Genomic DNA, 24,518 nt, shown 5'->3' on the forward strand with positions numbered 1-24,518 from the left:
CATGTCTTTGGTGTAATGTAGAAGAATGAGCGACCTCCAGTATTGCTTTTGCAGATGCAGGGACTGAGGCAGAATGTAAGTGTATTGTGGGTTGGTGGAAGTGCATGCAGCTGTTTAGGTATTCTGATCCTTTGCTGTTTAAGGGTTTGCATGTGTGCATGAGAAGTTTGAATAGGCTGCACTTGTGAATGGGGAGTCAGTGAACCTTCCTGAGGTGTGGTGTGATGTGGGTGCAGTGTACAAGGTTGAGTATGAGTCTAGCAGTGGTGTTCTGGATGGTCTGGAATCTGTATAAGAGTTGTTTGAAGATTCTGGCATGGGGAGTATTGCCATAGTCCAGCCTGTTGGTGATGAGTGCTTTTGTGACGGTCTCTCTGATATTCTGAGGCAACTATTTAAAGATCCTTTGCAGCTTGCATAGGATGTGGAAGCAGGAGGTGCACAGTGCATTGATTTGAGCCATCATATTGAGCTTGTCGCCTAGGATGATCCCTAGATTTCTTGCATGGTCTGTGGGTGTAGGTGTTAATCCTCACTCCGAAGGTCACCAGGTGGAGTCCCATGGGAAAGCCTTATGACCGAAACCAGTGCTTCCATCATATTGTATTTGAGCTTCAGACAGTTGAGTTGCATCCAATCTGCTACCATGGTCATACAGTGGTAAAGATGGTTCTGATGGTGCTTGTCTAGCCCATGAGGGAGAAGATGAGTTGAGTGTCATCAATGTAGGAGATAGTAAGTAAGTAAAGAACAAAGATTTGTAAAGCACAATGTTCACCTTACAGGTATCTTGGCGCTATAACACCCTTGACAGATCCTCTTCCCCAAATACCCTTGCCTTTACTTTCTCATAGTCTTTTCTGACCAGTCCTACCTATAACTCTTACTACTTTTTCAGAAAGAGTCATGCCTTTAAGTTTTTTCTAAAACAGGTTAGGTTCACACTTGCTATAAGTGTGGCCTGGATCTTATTCCACAATTGAGCTTCCCTTTTCTGGAAGGTCATTCCCCCAGACTGCACCTTCCAGAATTTTGGTACGCATACTCAGTTAGCAGATGAAGACCGCAACATTCCTCTGTGGCCTGTAGAGTCGGAATTTTCTTTGTAACAGCAGAGGTCCTGTCATATTTAAGGCCTTATAGAACACACACATTGATTTAAATACTATACTGTCCTCTCTTTTGCTGAGAACCAGTGTAGCTCTCTCAAGGTATCTGAGAAGGAATCATATCTAGATTTGTCCAGTGCAATTATTGCTGCTATTGTTTGCATTTTATGCAGACTTTTAATTAATTAATCTGTTGCACCTAATAGGAGTGCATTGCAAAAGTCAATTCTGCTTACAAAAGTGGAGCGATTAGAGCTTTCCTCCAGGCTTGTGGTACTGTGCCTGTCCTCAAGGATTGGTTACAGATCTGTAATAGGCTCGGATATTATTCATCCGCCAATACATTCCATAAGTTAGGTTGTATTGGGTCTACTGGAGAGCTTGAAGAGGTCATCAGAGCCAGAGATTTCAATTGCTCTTCATTCATTATGTAGTTTTGTTCCCACCACCACTGTTTTCATCCCTCTGGTGAACTCCTCTTCTGAAGGTGGATCCTTCACCAGTTTGTGTCTATTTATAGCCTCCGTAATTAATTCCATTTTTTTTAAATCAAAGAACTCAGACAAATTGTCACAAAGTTCCTGATAGAGTTTTATTGTTTGTTTCATACAGTCTGGGTTAGCTAGGTCCCTTATTATGATAAATATTTTTATTGGCTTATTTGTTGCTTCTGAATTGGATTTAGTACAGTAGTTTTCTTTAGCTTTTCTAATTTCATTTTTATAGTTGTTCAATGCATTTTTTGTTGCATCTTATCATTTTCTGAGTATGCCTTTCGCCACCGACACTCAAGTTTCTTACATTTAGTTTTAATCTTGTTTAGGGTTTCTGTGTACCAGGGTGCTTCAGGTTTACGCCACTGTCTCAGATTTTTTTATAGTTATTATTTTATCTAGGGTTCCTTTTATTGAATTCTATAAATATTCATAATTCTGGTCCAACGTGGCCTGTTCCTGGTAACACATTGTGGTTTCAAATATCTTTTCTTCAGCTGGCTTTAACTTCTTTAATTTATATCATGGCTTTCCTAGCTATTTTTTCTTCTTCATTGTTTTGGACCCTTGTATTTCAAAGGCTATCAACACACAGTCTAAGCAACTTAGTGGGATCAAGTCCCCTACAGTGATCTGGTCATTTCGGGCAAATATCAGATCAAGGCTTAGCTCCCCCTTGATATGTTGGGCATCTTACGAGTTGTTCCAATCCTATAATGTCACCCAGGCCTAAGAGATGTCTACACTGGGTCAGTGTACAGTATTCTGCCCATAAATTGAAATTTCCTAGCATAATAAAATTAGATTGTGTGCATGCAAAATTTGTGAACAACGTCAGGAATTGTTGTATATGATTATTTATTGCCCCTGATGGTTGATAACGGAGGATTCCTGAAAAGACTTTCCCACATTATATTTTTAGGGAAAAGCTCAACAGTCCCTCCGCCCTGTATTATATCAGTTTGTATACTACTTATCTCACATTTTTCTTTAAAAATAATGGCTACTCATCCTCCTCTCTTCTCTACTCTTGGCTGATAAATAGCTTTGAAACATGGAGGGTAGGTTAGTCCGAGATCAATATCTGAATCTAGGGGAATCCAAGTCTCTGTAATGAAAAGAATTTCCTGTTCATTCAACCTAAGAAGGCTATTTATCTCCGGGGCATGTTTTACCAAAGATCATGCATTGAGCAACTTACACCTGATCTTCTCACCTACTGCCTCCACATTAGTCTCGGTTGTTATGGTCTCCTCCCTGTTTCCCTTCCCCACACCCTTCCTTAATTATAGTTGACCTGAGCCTTTGTAGCTCCTTACTTGAGTCGATTAATCTTTTTGACTGCCTCAGCCCCTCTGTATCCCATCCGGCAGCAAGGCTGGCACTGTGCACGGTTGATGCGCGGACAGGCACAGATGGGCGTGCCTTGGATGCCCCTTTATTGCCCCATTTTGTACACCCACTATACACGTCTGCTTCACGGATGCACCCATTTCCTTTCTTTATAGCCCCTCCTTTGACTAAAAGTGACTAGAAAGGTCACTACAATGACAGAAATGACAGCTGTCGAGTGGCTCCCACATCAAAACAGGTAATTAGTGCCACACTTAAAAATATGTTTCTCAACACATTAAATTGAGGTATTTCTAAAAAACAGTTATTTTTCTAAAAAAGTATTCTCCCCCATTTCCCTGTGCAAAGTGCAGTTTGTGCAAGCATTACCTGCAAGTGATGCGCTGATGTGCCAGCTTCCTTTCTTTATAGCCCCTCCTTTGAACAAAAGCGACTAGACCGCTCACTACAATGGCGGTAATGGTGGCCATCAAGTGGCCCCCAAATCAAAACATTTAATTAGTGCCACACTCAAAAACACGTTTTTTAACACATTAAAAACAAGGTATTTCTAAAACCAGTTATTTTTCTATAAAAGTATTCTCCTCCGTTCCCCTGTGCAAAGTGCAATTTGTACAAGCATTACCGGTAAGTAGTGCATGGATGCACCAGCTTCCTTTCTGTATAGCCCCTCCTTTGACCAGAAGTGACTAGATTGCTCACTACAATTGCGGTAATAGCAAATGTCAAGTGGCTCCCAAATTAAAACAGGTAATTAGTGCCACACTTAAAAATATGATTTTTCAACACATTAAAAGTGAGGCATTTCTAAAAAAAACTGTTTAAAAAAAAAAACATATTCTCCCCAATTCCCTGTGCAAAATGGATTTTGGGAGGGCTTTACCGGCAACTGATGGCGGTGATGTCTTGTGATAGGATGATGTTGGCAAGCAGTGTCATTTATTTGTTGAAAAGGGATGGGTAAGGAACGATCCCTGTGGAACTCCACATATCTGCTTCTTGGTCTCTGAAGTGAAGGGTAGCAGCCTGACCAGTTGGATTCTTCCTGTGAGGAAAGGACAGATTCATTTGAGAGTGGATCCTTGTATGCCAATCTTGTGGAGTCTTCTGAGGGAGCTATGGGAGATAGTTTTGAAGGCCACGGAGCAATCAAGTAGGTTGAGAGCTGCTGATTCTCCTCAGTCCAGGATGTTTTGAAATGTTATCGGTGGACAAAATGAGTGATGTTTTGGTGCTAAGGTTCTTTTTTAAATGTGACTGAGTGTTGTCTAGAAGATGGTGAAGATCGAGGTGGGTTGTGAGTTGCTTGATGATGGCCTACCCAATCAGGTTGGCTGTATAGGGAAGCAGGGAGATGGATCAGAATTTTCTCAGTTGATTAGGGTTGGTTATGGTCTTCTGGAGGAGGGTGTTGATTTCTGCAAGTTTCTAGTCATCCAGGAAAGTGGTGGATGTGATGGAGGTGTTGATGATGTGGTTCAGGATAGTGATGATGTTCCTGGGTTGTAAATGTGGTGGGGACAAGGGTCCATTGGGGCCCCTGAGTAGATGGCCCACATGATTGCTGCTGTGTTGTTTCTGGGTGGGGTTGTTCATTAGATCAGATGGCCATCTTGGTTGGTGGTGGGTAGGTTAGCGATCAGTTCTCTGGGGTTGGGTTGTTGTACAATGTTGCTGTATATGTTTTCATTTTTGCTGTAGAAGAAGTTGGATGTGTTGTCGCAGAGTTGTTGGGAGGCAGCGATATTGTTGACAGTGGCTGATAGCAAGGTGAAATCTTTAACAATCAAGAAGGTTTTCTGTAGCTGTTCTTTGATGCAGTCCACTAGTGCTTTTTTTCTTGGAGTCTCTTATTTGCTGGTGATAGCTTGTAGGTAGTTCTGTCAGCTGTGCTGTCATTTGGAATCTTGGAGGTCTTCTCTGTACCAGCCTGCCTGCTTGCTTAATTTACTGTGCATGTTGGGTTTGATGGGTGTGAGGGAGTCTGCACAGTTTTTGAGCCAATTTTTAAAACTGTTGTTGTCCTTGTCGAGGTTCTCTGTGGGCCTAAGTTAATCCTTGGTGAGGGCACTGATTCAGTCCTCTTCTGTGATTTTTGCCACAGCTGCTGCTTGGAATGCTGAACCTGCTAGGGATGATGACTTTAGGTGTGTTGATTTGGAAGTGGATGATGGAGTGGTCGGTCCATGGGAGTGGTGTGGAAGAGTTCATTTGATGCTATTGCTTGGGGTAAAGATGGGGTCTGGTGTATGTCCTGTTGAGTGTGTTGGTTCTGAGACAAGCAGGGTGAGTCCAATGTTACTCAAACCTTAAGGGAAAGCTGTGGAGTAGGGATTATTTCAGTCTTCCAAGTGAAAGTTGAGTCATCGAGGACAACTTGGCCTCTGGAGTTAATAATGAGAAGAGCAATGAAGTTGGTGGTGAGGTTGACAAAGGTGGTTCATGGTCTGGGTTGGCGGTAGGTGAGGGTTCAGTTCAGAGTCAAGAGATTTACAGCTTGAAGTGCAGGTGTTCCATGCCCATCATAAGTAGTCAATGTATTGCCTTTTACTCAGCCCACCAAAGCCAGGATTATTGTGTGTCTTTGTATGTGTTCCAGAAATTCTATTGAAATTCATCAGGTATGAGACCAAGCTTCCAAACAAGGGCATCCTTTATGTGAGTGTGTAAGTCAACTCTTTCTTCTAGAGTCAGGAGTGTATCCCTCCCCAGTGTTGCTACTAACTCCCACAGTATGGGTCCCTAGGTCTGTTGACCCACCCTGCACATTCTCAATGCTCTTTCGTTCTTCTGACCTCAGAAGTCCTAAGCTGGCCTTCTACTCCTCCAAGACCAGCTTATTTTCCTCCAGTGCAAGTTTCCTCTCCTCCAGTGCTATGGCAGCCAGTTTGCCCTGCAGCTATCTTGCTTATTGTTTTTCATTGAGCTCCAGTTGGCAGATGGTCAGTTGAGAACCAACATTGCTCGAAGGACTTACTTCACTCCAAGCTCTGGATGGTACACCAGATAATCCATTTTGGGGAAGTGGTACCCTGCCCCTTCATCTTCTAATAGTACATCCATTGCTTTTTCCTTACAGGGGTCTGTGCTTGGTGGGATTCTTCCCAGGCCTTGAGGGCCCTGTCATAATTTGCCTTCCTGGCATTTTAACCCAACATTAATTTTATTTCTCCTCACAGGACTCCATTTAGGCCACTGTGAGAGATGTGAGGGAAGCCAGAACCAACTTTATGCACTCTTAGACTAGTATGTGGTGCAGAAAATGTAATAAAAATAATTTGGAAAAGTAAAAATTGACCCAATCAAAGACTTGATGTCGATCAAAAATCAATTTTTGCTATCATTTAAATTTAGAATTTTTTATTTCCAGCTTTATAGCTGAATGGTACTACTAAGCACACGTTCTGGATCCCTCTGCTGAACACAAATGTGAGAAAGTGGATTATTAGTTGTGGCTGATGATCCAGTAGAGAATGGATACATGCAGCTGTACAGCAAGAGCTCTCTGCAACTAAAAGGAGCAGATCTTTCTTTAGCAAAATTCACCTCCACCATTATATGGAACTTGTTCTAGAGCTCCTTGGTGCTCCCCAAACACTCATGCCCCACCATACCAGCAGAATAAACATGGATTCCAATAACATCTTCTGTCTTTCATATTGTGTGATAACTTTACACATGTACATTAGACTCATAACTTACATTGAAATTAAAATATGAATATCACATTAGAAGGCAATTTCCAGCAAAAAAAAATAAACACGTTTTGCGCTGGAAGGTAAATAACAAAAAAAATTAAACACAGTGGTAAACACTGATAAATCTGTCCCGAGGCCTCAGCAGTAGGCTCAGTTTCACCATAGCAGTAATCTTTCATAAATAATATACTGTGAAATGAAATCAGAAAAAAAACATTTACACGATGCACCAAGGTTATGTCTGTCAAAAGAGAGTCGTAGTGACAGAAATAGAGTATGTAATATTTTCACATTTTTAGGTCGAGCATTAGCGTTTGGTCTGCTGTATACTTTTAAGTATACTATAGAGTGAGTTCCAGCGTTTTTATTTGTTAGTTGCAGTGTCTTCAAAAATCCTTGCTTGCTATTGGTCAGTTCTGCCTTTGTCCTTCCCTTTTTTTCACTTTGGGAGCAGCACAAAGTACTGTGTAATTATGCTATGTCCTGTTTATCTCTTCTATAAGGGACTTGTTTTTAGCATTTGCCTGTTTCACTTCAACACTGTGGGTGCTTCTTCAGTCCCTCCTCCCCACCAGCTCCCTTTGCAAACCTAATAAAAACAAAGGGGGGCTTTTCCAGGGCCAGCTTGCTCTCCCCTCAATGTCTTTTTATGTTGTGTAAACATGATTCAGTTTCTCGTGCATATTTATTAAAGGTCACAGTAAAACACGACCCATGTGTTTATGCGAGTTGAGCTGTAAAGCTTGTTGTTTTCATCCTCGTGTGATTGGTAAAACACGATCCATGTATTTATGCAAGTTATGTCCAGCTTTTGGGAGGAAACATATACTGCTTATTTTGGCGGCCCGCCACTTATTTCTCTCCACATCAGACATTTCAAGAGGGCAACAGAGGGAAAAACAAACAAGCATTTTCAATGCAACGGGTCTCGCAGTTGCTCGAGTTAGAGCTATTAGCGTTGTAAACTCCTAACTGGACTTTTCTTGCCACACAAATGAAAAGGAAAAAAATGCAGTGCGATAGCGCAAGGGTTAACATAGCGCGATCGCGCTGCATTTATTTTTCATTTATGTGGCAAGAAAAGTCCGGTTAGGAGTTTACAAAGCTATGCGCTCTCATTATGAGTGGCGGTATTCTACTTGTTAATGAATTGCTCCAACTGTTCAATGCTTCTAGCTATTGTCAATGCGTTTTCCAAATTAGGATCTTCAGCAGGTGCAGTACTAGCTGTTAGCATAACCAAGGACCTGGCCCCTTGGCAGCAGGATGTTAACTGTACAGTTGGGGCATGCAGCATATTCAATGCTTTTTTACGCCAATGTATGGTGAGTCACGTACTCTTCCCTCTCGCAAAATTGAGGAACCCTATACAACCGCCATGGTACTCGGTCTTCTGCCCACGGCCACTGCTGTGGTGCGGCATTTCAATACACCGCACAGAAAGGTTCCTTCTACTTGCGAAAAGGGGAGGACTGGAGAGGACTCACTGAGAAGACTGGTCAGACCGATGGCCAACATGTCGCCACTCAAAGAGCGAGAGCTGCAGTAAGAGGAACAAAGCTTTATTCCACCGCCAACCTCCATCAGTCGGCAGCAACTGCCATCCCCAGAACCCCGAATCCCCAATGTTCTATACGTGTAGGAACCCTACAATTTCCAAGTGAACAATACATTATTTCTAAATTTAGGGCTATTGGATGTTTTATTTATTTAAGTGTTTAAAAAACGTTTTGGCTACTGTATGTATATATAAACACACAAAAGGAATCGCAGCTTGAACCCAGCATGCTACAGGAGAGCAGTGGGATGGAAGTTCACAGTGCAGCAGACGAGGAAAGCCCGTGTTATGGCATTTCAACAGAGCTGCTCCTCTTTAAGTTCCCCCCCATCGTGAAACCCCGAGCAAAAGTTGAACGTTGAGACAGAGGGTTGGAAAATAATTGAATATTGAATATGCCCTGGCAAGGAAAGAATCTTTCACTAAGTCAGTTACCGTACATGCCGCCAACGTGCATTCTAATCAGCAGAGCGTGGCACAGAGGGACCTCCTTTCATTCCCTTTTGCCCAGCTTTCAACCTTGCCCACCAGATTCAAGCCTTTGCATCTTTTCTTTTCCTATTTTTTCCTTGTAATCCTGCATCACTCTCCGCTCTCTATTTTATCTAGTATCATTAACTGGCTGGTACTAATATCTTTTGCTTGAAGTGCTTAGAAATGACAGGACTGCATTTTGAAGTGATATAAAAATGTTTCCTTTATAATCGTTCGGTCTTCCCACTTTCCCCTGGTTGCCCCCTCCTTGCCTGTTGTACTTTAGACATGGCCATATCCCACGAAGAAGCAGGGTGTGTGTACCCTCCGTTCCTTGTTTGAACAAAATTGAAGGCGGCGTGCTCTATGGTGTTCAGATGGTTTGTGGAAAGCCTTAGAGTCATTGTAATCATGTGTATTCCATTGTAATCATATGTATACCACGCTTACTATCCTTGACAAGGCGTTGAAGCGCTTTTCAGCGAGTAGCATGCTACTCCGGAACATACAATCCCAAAATGTATTAGTGGCAGGAAGGTTCTCACTCGGTTTGAAATGCAGTGGGACTTCTCTAGCTGAAAGCTTAAGGAGTGTTTTCTCCAAATTGTATGTTGGTGGTAGGGACATAGCCAGAAGCATTTTTGTAAGGGGGCGAGTGCAGGGGGGCAAAGGGTGGTTATGTTGCCTGACAATTTTTTAAATACTGCTTCAGTAACGAGTGAGCGGGATAATGTAACTGTGCTAATGCATTGTTGCATGCATGCGTGTGTGCCTCTAGTGTGACTAAAACATTTGCAAGTCTTGGCTTTATAGGCAAGAGCACTTTGGGAAATGTAGTTCCACATTTCCCGGGCAAACTGGCCTTTCTCCCATGTAAGTCAGTGCTGGCCGCTCACAGGCACTTCTGCAGACTCATGCTGACAGTGTGCAGAACAGTACAAGTTACTTACTACCAGCCTGCTTCAGGTCTACATTTCATCTCCTGCCCTTTCCCATTATGGGTCCAATAACAAGAAGGCAACAATTTGGCTGAGTATTTCGAGTCCCTTCCCTGAACTGAACTTACCAATAGCGAGGGCACTGTGGATTAATTGCGGAGGAAAAACCAACTCAATAAGAGCTGAAACTGTCATCATCCGTGATTGAAGGCGTAGCTTCACACAACGGTCCTGACGTGAGGGGATTCTAAGGCTAAACTGACAGAAACTAGGCCTTATCATGAGGCCTAGGCTTTACCTACTGTTAAACGTGCATAATTTCCATAGTACAAATTATGTGAAATACAAATAAATTATGCGAAATTGCACATTATTATTCCGCAAAATACCACTTCTGGCACTTTTCATCTACAATAGACGCAAGGGTACCATTTTCAATAAAAAACGTTAACTGACACATGAAATGCTATATGTGAGTGGCTATTTTGATGGTGTGGCTCTAGCCTGCTCGTGTCAGCCTCTCACTTTTCCAGACCAGTTTGCCAACGTTTCTAACTAGTACTCCATGGTTTTTACTTTATTTTCACTTTTTGTCTTGTTTTCCTGCACTAAGGCTTTCATTGTACAATTTTTTCCCTGCCTGTTCCCTTTTTGTGGGGTTTGTCACCTTGACTCTGGACAATATTTTTTTGATGAGGAGGCAGTGGTGGAACTCCTATTCTGTGTTGTGCCACCTCCCAATCATGTTGGCAGCAGGCCAGGAAAGACTCTCCAGAGTGCAAACTGATATATAGACACATTTACATATATAAGAATATTTAGAACTGAAATTAGGTTTCGCATTTTAGAAAAATGAAATCTATCTATCTATCTATCTATCTATCTATCTATCTATCTATCTATCTATCTATCTATCTATCTATGAAAAAGCCAAAGGTTAAAGTCACACTGTAGTTAGGTGTTGAATTGAAATAAGAATGAAAAAAAAAAAAATTTCACCATTTATAGTTTAAAGAAGTAACTATAACTTGCACCCAGGCCACACACTCCTTCTTACCTCACATATTACATCACTCACAACATGGTATATGGAATCATTAATAATATAACTGATGACATCTCAAATGACACCATTGATGACATCACTTATGGCACCATCCAGTGTCAAATGTGCATCAAAATCCAATAAAACTCAATCCTGACAATGTTCAGAGCCCAGTCAATTAGTTTCTAGAATCCTTACCCAATTTTGGGAGGAAGGAGAGAAGATGTGGGTTGACCTCTGCTATCTCACAAGCTTTCCTGAGTGTTGTAGGATCTAAGACTCTGAGGACAAATAGTGATACTGATATCCTATTTGGGCTTGTGGTGGGGTTGGAAAATAGGACTTCCATATTCATATACTTATATTTTGCCAGTTAGTAGACCTGTCAACCTTAGGCTAGTCCTCCTCCAAACGTTTTGCCGTAATCCTCCGTTTTTGCTGATCTCGTTTTTGTTGGCTTTAAGACTCTGCACACATTACCACTGCTAACCAGTGCTAAAGTGCTTGTGCTCTCTCTTTAAACATGCTAAAACTGGCCTATACCCAATTGGCACATTTAATTTACTTGTAAGTTTCAAATTAATTGGTACTACTTGTACAAAGGGCCTGGAAATTAAATGCTACTGGTGGGCCTTTAGAACTGAGTGCGCCACCCACTTAACTAGCCTTCTAAACATATCTCACGCCTACCATTGCAGCTGTTTATGTGCAGTTTTAAACTGCGATTACGTCCTGGCAAAATAAACCTTTTTGCCAGGCCTAAGCCTTTCTTTTTACTACATATAAGCCAACCCTAAGGTAGGCCCTAAAAAGTCCAAAGGGCACGGAGGAGTGAATTAAAAAAGTTAGAAATGTACCTTAATGTTTTTTCCTGGTTGTGAAAAATTCTTAAATTCGTTTAGGGTTGAGTGCGTGCAAGCTCTCTGGACTATCCTGTAATCTCTCTGTGGGCTTCTAACCGCGTCCATGTCATGCCCGTCACTTTCATTAGTTCGTGGGCTTGCCTTTTAAAAATTGATTGATTCCATTTGTAAAAGGCATGCATGTGTCATGCCTTTTCCGATGCTTAGCCTTCTTCGAGCGCACTGGTAAACTACTGAAAAAATACAAGGCTCTGTGTTCTTAGCTGGTTTCTGAACTACTTTATCTTTTCATTTCCTGCGCAGCGCACTCGCGCTGGGCAGAATTCGAGCACTTTGCATGACATCAACCCTGTTACATGGCTAATTGCACTTTTGCTGGTTACATGGATAATTGCACTTTTGCTGGTTACATGGATAATTGCACTTTTGCTGGTAACATGGATAATTTCACTTTTGCCGATAAGTTTCACTGCAAGCAAACTTCTGTTTCCTTCTCTGTGTCTCCTTCACTCTCATGGCAACCATCATCTCGCATATGTGAAACTATTTTACTTTTCATTATTAGTTTATGTGGCAAGAAAAGCCCGATCAGGAGTTTACAATGCTAATAGCTCTAACGAGAGCAAACGCGAGACCCATTGCATTGCAAATGCTTGTTTTAATGTGCGAGAATTACGGTAACAATTGTGTATACAATCTTTGCTTGCTGTAATCTGGAAGGAAAACGCCTACAAAGTGAACAAAAATGAAAACAGATTCGTTCTGTTTCAGTAAACTGCACTAATGATACAACGCAATAGGCTTATACAAGTTCACTGCTGGTCTATTAAAAAAAACTGGTATTTGGAAGTTTTTGCATTATATCATATCATATATCTTTTTGCATGCACTTTATCTCTGTCCCCTCTTTAATAAAAATGCTTCTGTGTTTTGAATTCGGAAAATCGAGGGCCCTGTCTGCATTTAATTCCAGGGTTTTTGAGCTTTTATCCTCGAAAGTAAGGTTCTCACCATCAGTCACATGTGCTTCAAAATTTCCAGTAATCTTATCTATGCTCTGTTTATCCGAAGAATATTATTTCTGTCCTTGTCGGGAGGTAGGCCAAGCCGCTTTAATGCCATCCAACGGCATTCTGCAAGAAATTAATAATTATAGGTCTTATAGAGCACTATATGTTTGTCAAGTTATATTTAGTTATCATCAGCAAAGGAATGAAAATAACAACTATAAAACTGTGCATCTCAAATTTGAAAAAAGGGTATATATTAAAAATAAATAGGAAACCTCAAGCCCCTATAATCGTCAAAGTTTTCGTTTATATCTAATGATGAAAAGCCGCCAGTGTCATAATGGGCTGTCCATTTTTTCAGAATGTTTGAAAGCAAACATCTTAAGACCTGTTACTACTCTGAATTACAGAGATAAAATGTAATTCCACATCCCTCATGAATGATTCATATGTGAGCCACAATTTTCCCATGGAATTCCACGTTAATGGGTAATTTTCTTTTACTTCTTTCAGTGCACTTGCTCTTCTAAGCCTCAAAGATTGTGAAAATCCAGATTCTAGACATATAACACATGTAACAAAGATATAAAGAAACATTACAACACACAAGTATGCAAGAAAGCCTCTTCTGTTCTAGACATCCAACGCCTCAAGTACTGCCTGTAAGGGAGCGTAGCTCTTATACTCAAAATTAACATGAAATGTTTATGAACTAATGTATAATAATGTCGCATAGAAAATTTATTAATGTGTTTTTGTAAAACGTGCCCACGGGGAGTGGCCGCCAATGTATACGATGATTAATGAAATTGACTAATGATTAAATAATGATACGTTAATGTATGATTTTACACTAATATTAAGAGTTATATGTTAAGGATTTGCTAATAAATCATTAGGCCTTAGTTAGCAAGAGTCGGGGCCTAGCTGCCCGGTTTTCATATTAAATGTGTTTTTCTAACGTGCAGTGTGCTGACTTTTCCAAAAGCTAGAAGATTAATGTAACCGTAGTAGATCCGTCATCATGAAATTCGACTTGCTCAAGGAAACATTCTTGCTGAATGCAACAGTGTAGACTTGTATCAGGTACAAGATCGCCTAAACTGGTATAGACAATGGAACCACTGACTGGGGATGCAAGAGGACCACGAGAGTATGAAATCATACCGGACATTCTACCCGTTGGAGACATCAATCACAAGAACCAATAAACTACGTGAGAACTGTTAGGAGGTGCCAATTTTTATGGTTCGACTGGAGAACCATTGGATGGAGATAGTGGGGTGCCAAACCTGCCCAATTAGAAATTAGGGGACTCTACAACAGAAAAGGGATAAAAACCTTTGACACGAGGAGCCATTAGGGAAATGCCATTGCGAACTCTTGCTATTACCCAGACACTTTGTCACTCTGCCTAAAGACTTTGCTGTTTGACTCGTCAAACTATCCTCACCCTTACCTTGTCTGTTCTATACTTCTCCTCCTTATGAGGGAAGTGTCTCTTCCTACCTGTCTTGCTGAATTCCCTGGCTGATGGCGAATCAACTGATGTCCTGAGGACGAAGATTGACTCTGTATGCTGACCCATTACGGAGGGTGACTATATGATGATGATGAAATTGTAATTGTCTGTTTGCCTTTCCTTTCTAGGTACCAAATGCTTCTTTTGACAGAGACCATAGTTTAGATGTTTTTCTAAATTTGTGTTACCAAATTGTTTTGCATGAAGCCCAACATGCCAATGTAAGTTCAAGGTTAGTCGAGGATTTCACTAAACGGATGCAAATAGACAAATGACTGAATCAATGCTTTGTTGAATAACGCGCTAATGATACTCTGCTGAGGTTAATCCATGTTGATGTCGTGCTATGTTCTAATGTTCAGGATCTTAGCTTTGATGAAATCTTATTCGAGTTGCCATATTATGACAATGTTTATGTGTTTCATGGTTTTGAGACTAATAAACTTACTAGTAGAATTGTAATCAATAGGGAAGAAACATCATAAAACCGCACTAAACTGGTGTGGTTATTCATGACTGAAAGGTCATGGTGGTTTGCGAGTCTTATTGATAATGTTATTGACTTGTTGATTGACATGTTTATCAGTTATCTCGTCTTAAGGTGTCTTCAATCAGGGTCAAAAGATTCATCGGCCTAAAACGAGTCCCAGAGTGAATAAATTAGCTAGTAAGGGACACGTTAGCACCTGCAACTCATCTAGACCTGAAGTCTAGCAACTACAGAAACAGAATTCCACCAACAGTTAATTCCTACTATTTGCAAGCAACATCCAGTCCAAACCTTGAACAACAACATGCACCTGGATGGATTCAAAGCCCAAGATTCGACCAATGCCTAGTAAATTGGACCAGATGCTCTGTGGCCTACTGGACGCCACACTGAGCAATTAAGGGCATCCTATATACCTTAGGATGCCTCATTGTGAGGGCCTGAATATATTGAGTCACAACGCCCCCATCCTAATTGAATTCCAAAGGCTACATTTGCTTCCCTTACAATTACTGCCCTTTAATGTCAGCTGCATCATCTAAAATGTGATTACAACTGGCACCATACCTATCTTACTGACAAGCTCCCCATCTCCTATGGCTCCGAGAAAATCTGTAGTTTAGACACCAGCACACTGGAGATCAAGAAGTTAAAGAAAGAAAAAGGTAGCCAACATGCCACCTTCTAGCTGTCACCTTCTAGGCATTCAGGATTTTAAGTGACATACCTTTACCAATTAGGACTGCCCCAACCTTCTTCAATTTATGAACGAGCTGAAGACACATCTCTTTCATGAACACTACGTAATCCACTTCCCATCTTAAAATCCAGCACACCCGCCAAGAGTCAATCTCTGACTACATCTCTGTATTCAACATTGTGAAGCAGTCCTCTTCCTTTTGGCTAGGTTTGCATTATAGAAATACATGTATATATACCTACATGCATACATACATACAAAATAAAAGGACTAGAAAATGAGTTAACCATGTCCTGCTTTGCAAAAAGAAGGTAGAGCTATCCATATCCAAGAATCCAGGGGGTTTTGTTCAACTGTACTGGTTCACCATCAAGACAGAGGCAGCATGGAACATAGATCAGACCAGATGAGGGAGGAGAAGCACATACATATTTTGGTAGCCAAGTCAGAGCTAACATATACATAAAAACAACAGGAACTGATCCATAAAGGTGTTTGTATTAGCTTGCGGTTTAAATTAAATATGTGAATAAGCATCAAAACGGCTTCTTCTCTTCAGAGCCTTCCATCTGATCTGTAGTGGTAACAACTTGGGCATTGTGTTGGTGCTTGAATGGCCTATGGCACAAATTGCTGGCTAATAAATCTGTGAGGCAATAACCCAATATACTTATAGTAGCAGAAGGTACCCTCCACATTGCTCTGAAGACACACACAAGATGGCAAATGCTGCTGTGCCATTTCATGTCAAAGGTCCAGGTATTGCTGCAGAACAGTTCCAGAAGCAGATGCACGGCACCAAAGAGAGGAAGTCCAGTTGCATAATACAAGAGATCCAGCGCTAAATTAGTGGCGGATGTGGAGGAGCTGCTGATTAGAAAGTTTTATGTGTGGTGGCTATACAAACTGCCATTAGCAAAACCAATGGGTCTCACCTTTCTTAATGTGAGTACCGAGCTATTGTTCTTGCCAATGTTTGTCTTCAAAATGTTGAAGTAAAGTCAAAAATACCTTATGTTTTTTCAAATTCATTGTTTTCAATCGTTATAAATGCCATGGTTTAGTTTTCAAATACTTTTCACTCAGGAAACTGTGAACAGAATGTAAAAAGGGGAAGGTAAAAAATAGTGTCAGAACATAAAGGGAAAAACTGGCCAAGGCCCAATTTACTTTCCACAGGATTCAGACATTTTGTGTTCTAAAGTAGGTCAGCAAGCCGATTTTTTGACTTCCAGATGGAGTATCAAGCAGCCTCACAGACCAGCTCAGTGAATGATGCAGACAGCCCTTCGACCAGCATAATAAAAGCCTTTGGGTGCAAAAATTGTGCTTTCATACAATATGAAAATTTCTGGAGATAAAGCAAAAATAACCCTTAATTTCTGTTGTTCAGACATTTCACAGGAAAAGCAACCCTGTTGTTTGCTTTGACAGACAACCTGGGAGCACTGAGTGAGAAGCAACACATTGTGGGGGCAGCATGTGAAGCGAGAAAGCAGCACAAGAAGGAGACAGCTGGAAAACAAATGCACTCTTGTGGAGTGCTGAAGGAAAAAAAGAAATGTAGTTCCCTAAATGGGAGCAGTGGAAGCATACAAATCAGTCAATCAAAGCAATTGTTAAGAGGCTATATGCCTTCAGGGATGGGACAAACACAAGAAGAGGCACGAGAACCGTCAAATTAGAAACAGACAAATTAGAGTGACAACAAACAAACCAATCGCAAGCAATGGGTGGGTTCTAAGCCAACTGCAAGCTCGCAATACGTCTTTTGCAACAAGACAGCTCACACTGTCTGTAAGGGGAAACCTAATGATGCGGATACTTGCAAAGCTATGTATGGGACATCCTGACACAACCATCTAAGTACTTTCTTAGTGAGCCCAGGGAACCCTATGGGAAAGGAAACTAGGTCCTCACAGGGAACACAATTTGGACAGTGGCTAGGTTTTGAAAAATATATATTTAGACAATAAAAATATATCAGATGGGGAAAGTTGGATAGTTATCTGAATGCTTAGCATAGAAGCCCTAATTAAAACAATGATCCAGCCATAAATGGTTCAAAGTACACAACATTGTGGCTAAATTACATTCAGAACCAGTGTGCACTTGTGTCATGGTGATAAAGCCTTTTGGGGCTATGTTTAAGTGTTGTTTATGTTTACATGCTCCTTCTCTATTACACCTTACCTGTGTGGCCATCATGACGGGGTGAAATGGGCTAACAGTGGAAGATACTTATGGGTATGGTATAATGAGATGATGATGATGCATTTTCCCCTGCCCCTTTCAATGGTGAAACAATAAATGAGTCATGAACTTGGACCTAAAACAAGACTTAAATGATCACTGAAGCAAAATATATTTACCAGAAACCGCTAGAGTAGAAGGTCGGTGTTTTTTTCTGCTTTATATAATTAAACACTTAGTGAAAAGTTAGTTTGATGGTTGATGTTATTCAAGAGGGCTATTTAAGAAGTACTATAAAAGTAGATCACACCTATTCATACAACAATTTTTGTGCATCTGGTCCAAAATAAATAATGCCAACATGTAAAAATCTACCACATTTTTATTCACTGCAATGAGTGTTAAATTTGTGTCATTCTATAGAAGCACTTGGAATTTGATTGGCTCTAGGGTCTATACTTCATCACTTGTCAGGTCATGTGACCTTGTTCATTAGTCTAGTACATGCCACGCTTCCCTCCCACCTGGCACAATCATTTTTTAATACCTAGTCACATGCCTGCAGCAGTAACCAGAATGCATAAAGAGTGTGAGCACAACTGTGAAAGGATCATCAGTTTCCTGAACAATCTGTGAAAGGGTGCTCATATGGGAATATTTGGCTGAATTGCCTAAATCGCCCCTACAGCGACTCTTGTTTTCACTTTTGCGCAGACAGCATAAATGGTCTGCTAGAGTGGCTGTGGGTCATCACAACTTACACAATCTCCACTTCTAGGTAGACCACAAAAACCTACTGCAGCAATGTTAGCCTTTCCTTTTATGTAAACTATCTCAAGAGAATGCTACTTTGGAGTAAATTACAGAGTTAGTGCCTTCTGGGCGGACTCTATACTTGTCATTTGGTTGATTAACTGCCCAGCCAGAGAATAGGGTACTGTCACTTATGGGTGTACTTCTTACACCATGTAATTAGGGGCTTAAAAGTGCCCCAAGAGTCTTCTGTCACCAATGGGTGGACTCAATATGTTATTTTATTGGTAACTTAAGATAGTCCCTATGGATTTTGATTTTGTTTCTGTAATGTGGATCTCAGGCATCATATTATGAGTGGCTTAACAGTGGCTTACAAGTGGTTACATGGTTTGGACTTCTGCCTCTCCAGAGTATAATCCCACCAAAATTCTACCACTGGGTGCTCCTTCCATGTTTAGACAGACAAGAGTTGGAAGAAGCTCCAAAAAAGAATGGCATAATTAGCATCCATCCTGACTTCAGAATAGCCTTAAAGATGTGGCTGCTCATCCATATGGGGTTCAACTGACTCTTTGAGAACAAGTCATTCTGGTTTCTATGCACTGCCTGTAAAGCTATACCTCACAAGGAACATCCCAAAAACCTGCCACGGATAGAGAATGATGAAATGCTCAGAAAATGATAACATGACTGAGGGGACATCAAACAGCAACGCATTTTGAGAGGCATGAAAAGCACAGAACATTAAGTAAAGAATCACAAAAATAAGACCTAGTACGGTGCAACTACAGCCACTGTTAGACTGTCATAGTCATCTTGTGTTCTTGGGAGCTATCAATATTGCCTGAGATTTGTTGTGGCTCTAATCAAGATGTTCAGTCTCCCCAAACATATTCTACATTCATCCAAACACCTTACAAGGTGGAAAAGCTCATCACTAGAAAAGATCAGGAGGCAGTTGCAGATCAGGAGAGATTTTAAAGTTTAAAAAGAAGCCTCTTTTGTCTGTAACTTTTTTGTTCCTTCCTCCGGGTAGATCCTTAACAGTGAAGCTCATAGGTGTTTCTCATCTCATATTGTTTCCTTCTGGGATCTTGATATCCAACTATCTGGCAACATGAGTGCTAAGCACCAAGGCTCTGGAGGTGTGGGAATAAACTAATGGGATTTCTGTTGCTTCTGGACTAGTGGGATTTCTGTTGCAACTGGACAGCATTGGACCCGGAGTGACATGTACATACTTGTTTGAACTTTTAGTCACTAAATGGATGCTCAGTAGTTTGACATAAGCAACCTTTGGTCATATTAAATTATGCCTTTGCAGACAACTTGTTTAACTACAAGTCTTTTGAAAAAATTGGGAGAGCATGATTGCTGATCCATTGCATCCCACTCTGGATGCCGGCAGATATCCAGTATTTGACTGTATGGTATGAATTTGGAAATCCCCTCATCTTCAAAAAGTGAACAGATTATTTTATAAATATAATTGCAAAAGTAGTTATCATTTGTTGCAAAAAAAAATCCATTTGTTTCTTCACTTAGGCTCCTTGCCTAACAGAACTCCTGGAGAAATCTAAGAAAAGCATCTGACACACAACAAGAAATCAAACTCAAAAGAATGAGCTAGTATCTTAGTACTGCTGTGTACCACTAGCCTAAAGGACTTTAGAAACTATCTCTGGAGTGAGGTCTATGAGGAAGAACTATTGGCAATATTAACTGTTAGCAGAGTCTAGGACTGGAACTCTAATGTGAATAATATCCTGTGCTTTGCCGGTATTTTAGTTTATTGTTTTTATTGACAAATGATTCAAATAGACTGCAATATGAAATAATGAATCATCAAATGTGAACATTTAGTGACATTAGGATAACTGAATAAGGCTAACAATGGAGTAACGCAAATACTGAACAATAGTTAAATAATTACAATAATGGCACGATGAAGTAAAAATTGTATGAGATTTTAGAAAGTAAGAGAGAGAATAGAATAGATACATGAAGAAAGAAGGACGAACAGAAAGAAAAATAGAAAAAAGGGAAAGAAAAAGGAGGGTGTATAGTATGAAAAGAGGCATAAAACTAAAGTGATTCATTTAAAAAACAGTATAAAGAATATTATATGTTGATGTCATTGCAGAGATAAATTAAGAACATCTAAGGACCCGATCATGAGTTTAGTGGTTGGACCGCCATGTTGGCAGTCCTAAAAAGACCGCTGTGCCGGTGGTTCCTAACCTGCAGTATTATGACTTATACAGGTAGAAAAAGCAAAAAGCCAGACAGTCAACAGCGCAGCGGTCTGCGATCTAGGCGTTGTGACTTCCAGCACCGGTGTTGACTGCCAAACCTAGTACAAACAGTCCTCGCTGCTCAGAAGAAGAGTGCATTCCCTAGCCTCCAGGCAACAGATGGAGGCCAATAAGACTGGTGGTGGCCTTCCGAGTGCCCCATTAATAATCTTTCCCTGGGAGGAGAAGGTTTGGGCCATCCTGCATCCTGAGGCCTTGACAGGAATGTAAGTTATAACAGAAAAACGACGGCAAAACTGCAATGTCCTGCATGCTCACAGCTTGGATGTTGCCACTGTGTTGTTCATGTACTTCACCAACATTCAACACCCAGAGTATCTGAGATGTAACACTGTCAATGTGTATTGTTGGACCCAACATTTCAGCTACTACATGCCACCATTGAAAATGGTGCTTGTAAGTCTTTCAATATAAAAAAACCAGGACTCATGGTATGTCTCAAAATGTAAATGTATACTCAAACCTAAATACAGTATACCTACAGATTTGTAATACCCAATATTTGTCTAGTGTGCGAAGTAGAGGGAGTGACCTGTGACTGTAACTCCAACCATCAGCCCAGTGTTCACTTGCCCACATACCCCTGTTTGTTCAGTCTCAATTGAAGTGTACGTACCTGGGAGGATACCATTTGTCGAGTGTGCAAAGTAGATGGAGTGGCCTGAACGCAACTCCCAAGAGGCTCTAGGTCTGTAATTTGAACAACCAGCTCAGTGTTCACTTGCCAAAATACCCCTGTTTGGTACCTCTCAATTGAAATGTACTCACCTAGGAGGATACCGTTTGTCAAGTTTGCAAAGTAGAGGGATTAACCTGGCTGCAACTCCCAGGAGGCCCTATTTCAGTAACTCCACCACCAGACCAGTATTCACTCGCCCATGTACCCCTGTTTGGTGACTCTCAATTGAAGTGTACTTACCTGGGAGGATACCATTTGTCCAGTGTGGGAAGTAGAGGGAGTGACCTGACTGCATCTCCCAGCAAGTCCTGTGTCTGTAATTTCAACCACCAGCCCAGTGTTCACTTGACACAGAGATGTATCTGTCTACCTAGCTTCATCTATCCCAAAATTAAACTATTGAGGACATGAATGACACCTTACCAAGTGTGTACACCAAATATTCCTAAGGCCTTAAGCTGCATCACCAGATTGGTAGCGGCAGCAAACACATTGACCCAGCAATGCAAACATGATGACCGCAGTTACAAATGCAACAAGGTCCTGTGTTTGTTTCTATCTCACTCAACTATGCCTCCATATGGTCAAAGGCATATGTTGCTTCCCCAATGTGTTGGCTTCACTGTTGGTAAGATGTAATTTTCATTCCATCATCCGAAGTGTAACTGATCTGCACTTCTCATGAGCTTCTTGAGTCAAATAGTTTATGCAAGCTTCACACGTCACGTCAAATAATCCAATACCATGATAACATGGCACAATAAGCTAACTTACAACTTAAGAATGTCCAGTGTCTCTGCTTACTGTAACACAAAACCTTTGAAGGTAGATGTCATATTTCAACAAGTAGCAATGTACTTCCTTCATCAACAGGCCGAGCTGCCACTGGGCACACCGAGGCCACTGATCAGCCGATCAGACACCCACTATCCCCCTGGATGAAGCCTTCAGTGATGATGACACTTCTGGACTTGTGGACCTGGAGGACAGTCCTGGCTCATCCAGGCAACCTGGTCAGACTGCAACAGTGATTCTTACTGTGCCCACAATGTCTCCTCCGAGCCCTGTTGCATCAACATTGCAGGCAACAATGCGCCCCTCCATCCTGTATACCTAGCACAGTTTCTACCATCTTGCGTCCCCTAGGCCTGGATCCTGAGGTGCAATTTAACACTCCTGACCCTGAAGATCTAGTACCTAGTTGGAGAGGATACCCTATGCCAAAAGCACAGGCTTGTGGGGGTAGGGTGTGTGGTGGGATGCTGTTGGCCAGCAGAGTGAGACCACAGGGGCTGTTGTTGGCCAGGACACTATCAGACATGTCTGCGGGGTCTATCAGAGTCTCACCAGCGTGTGGACCAGATGGTGACTGAATTCTAGGAAATGAAGCAGCTTCAGAGGGTCAAGATAGAAAAAATTGTATCCCATGATGACAAAACGGGCACCCTAACAGGGGTGTGGAGGGAAATAAACACCATCCTAAGCAGGGATTTCACCCCACCATCTCCCCCATCATGCTCAAGTACATCCGCGGCAGCCACAGAAAGGGAGGCCCTGCCAGAGCCACAATCACCCAAAGGCACCCCTGCCTCTGCAGCAGCTGATCCCCCCCACAAGCGGGGATGTCCAGAAAAGAATCCAGGAGGTGCAGATGGCAAGACACCCACCACTGCCATCAAGTGACCTCTTCCTTAATGTCCTCCTTTGTGTTTCACACATTTACTCTGTGGACGGATCCTGAACCACATTCCATTTCCAATGGGAGAAGTACTCTGGACTTTAAACATCCAATGGTGTGGCAACTACTCCAATTATTTCATCCACCATGACTGACCCCTTCACTTCACATTTATTTTTATTTATGTTCAAATTTTAATTTTATCTTTGAGCACTGAAATAAATACACTAGTTGCAAACTCATTCTCTGCTGTCTTCAATTTCACATTTAGCTATGTAGATATGCAAGACCACATGAACCATACAATTAAGATACAAGCTATTTGTGCAAGTAGGGATATGTTGCATGTACACGGTGTCAAGCTCAGGATTACAACCATTACACACCAACACAGAAATACGAATGTCTTGTTGCAGAAGAAATCTTGTTCCATTGTTCAGAACATAGGTTATCAAGAGGCCAGTAAGACTGAAAGTTAGACAGGACCATATCAGGTTGTGCAGGCCACAAAAGATACTGGTACAGATACCCAGAACACTCACTTCATGATTGTAGAGCTTGACACTGCACACAGAAAATCAGGACAAATATGATTTACCAAAAAGCAAGGCCTTCTCTGGTTGCAGTTGTGACATGAGCTGTGGTATGGTACTGTTTCACATTACAAAGGAATCATGGGCTGAACCAGGGAAATGGGCACATATATTTGAGATGTAGAGATCAGACAAGCACACAACTTGCACATTGATAGAATGGAAGTTCTTCCTGTTTTGATAGAATTGTTCACCGGCCTGCAATGGCACCAAGACAATATGTGTACCATCAATGGCTCCCACCACACGTGGGAAGCGACCAAAACAATAGAAGTCAGTCTTCACATTGTCCAAATCCTCACATCTGGAGAACCTGATATAGCTGTCAATGTGTCTCATCAGTGCTGATAGCACGTCTTATTACACACCACTGAATGTAGGTTGGGACATGCCACCAGATATGACCACTGTATGTTGGAAGGACCCTGTGACAAGGGAGTGTAATACTGCCATGAGCCTCACAATGGGTGGTATGCATGTTGGGTACGTGTTTTCAGGCATTAAATCTGGTTCCAGCTGATGGCATAATTCCACAATAGTTTTCAGATTCAAATGGAACTGTTTGATGATGTGACGTTCTTCCATAGTTTGAAGGTCTAGCAATGAAGGGTAGACTGGAGCTTGTCACCTCCTCCCTCTACCAGGGTACCTATTTGTGACATCATATGAGTTTAAGCATTAGTCAATGTGTACACACCAGCATACATGATGTACAGGACAAAAGTCCATGTGACAAAGTAGGAATGACTAGAAAAACATTACACCCATTACACATCAAAGCTCTCTACTACACTGTGATCATCCCGGCGGTCTACATATTTGTCAACAACATGGATTTGGGCATCACCCAACTATTTGCTCCTCATGTGCCACTCAAAATTTGATGGTCCGTGCTAACGGGCAAAAATACAGTCACCGGCGGTGAACCAGGAACCGACGTTTTATGCTATCTGGGACCAGCAACACACCACACTGTTGATTGTGTATTAGACACCTACACAACAAGGCTGCTCTAGGATCTAGGTGATGACTATAGTTAGAACTGGCATC

At 41.4% G+C, this 24,518-nt stretch overlaps 1 protein-coding gene across 5 annotated transcripts in view; it reads left to right on the plus strand.

The window, feature by feature from the left end:
- LOC138250396 (uncharacterized) overlaps positions 1-24,518 on the plus strand; it is a 410,767-nt gene that overhangs the window by 196,890 nt on the left and 189,359 nt on the right. The window contains exon 6 of one of the 5 annotated variants that reach the window (XR_011194951.1): positions 13,056-13,513. The exons of the other annotated variants lie outside the window; for them this stretch is intronic. The gene's annotated coding sequence lies outside the window, so the exon portion shown is untranslated. Of the gene's footprint in view, positions 1-13,055; positions 13,514-24,518 lie in introns of those variants that run through there. 5 annotated transcript variants of the gene reach the window in all.

Source organism: Pleurodeles waltl, chromosome 8 (assembly GCF_031143425.1).
Source record: "Pleurodeles waltl isolate 20211129_DDA chromosome 8, aPleWal1.hap1.20221129, whole genome shotgun sequence".
Lineage (NCBI taxonomy): Eukaryota > Metazoa > Chordata > Amphibia > Caudata > Salamandridae > Pleurodeles > Pleurodeles waltl.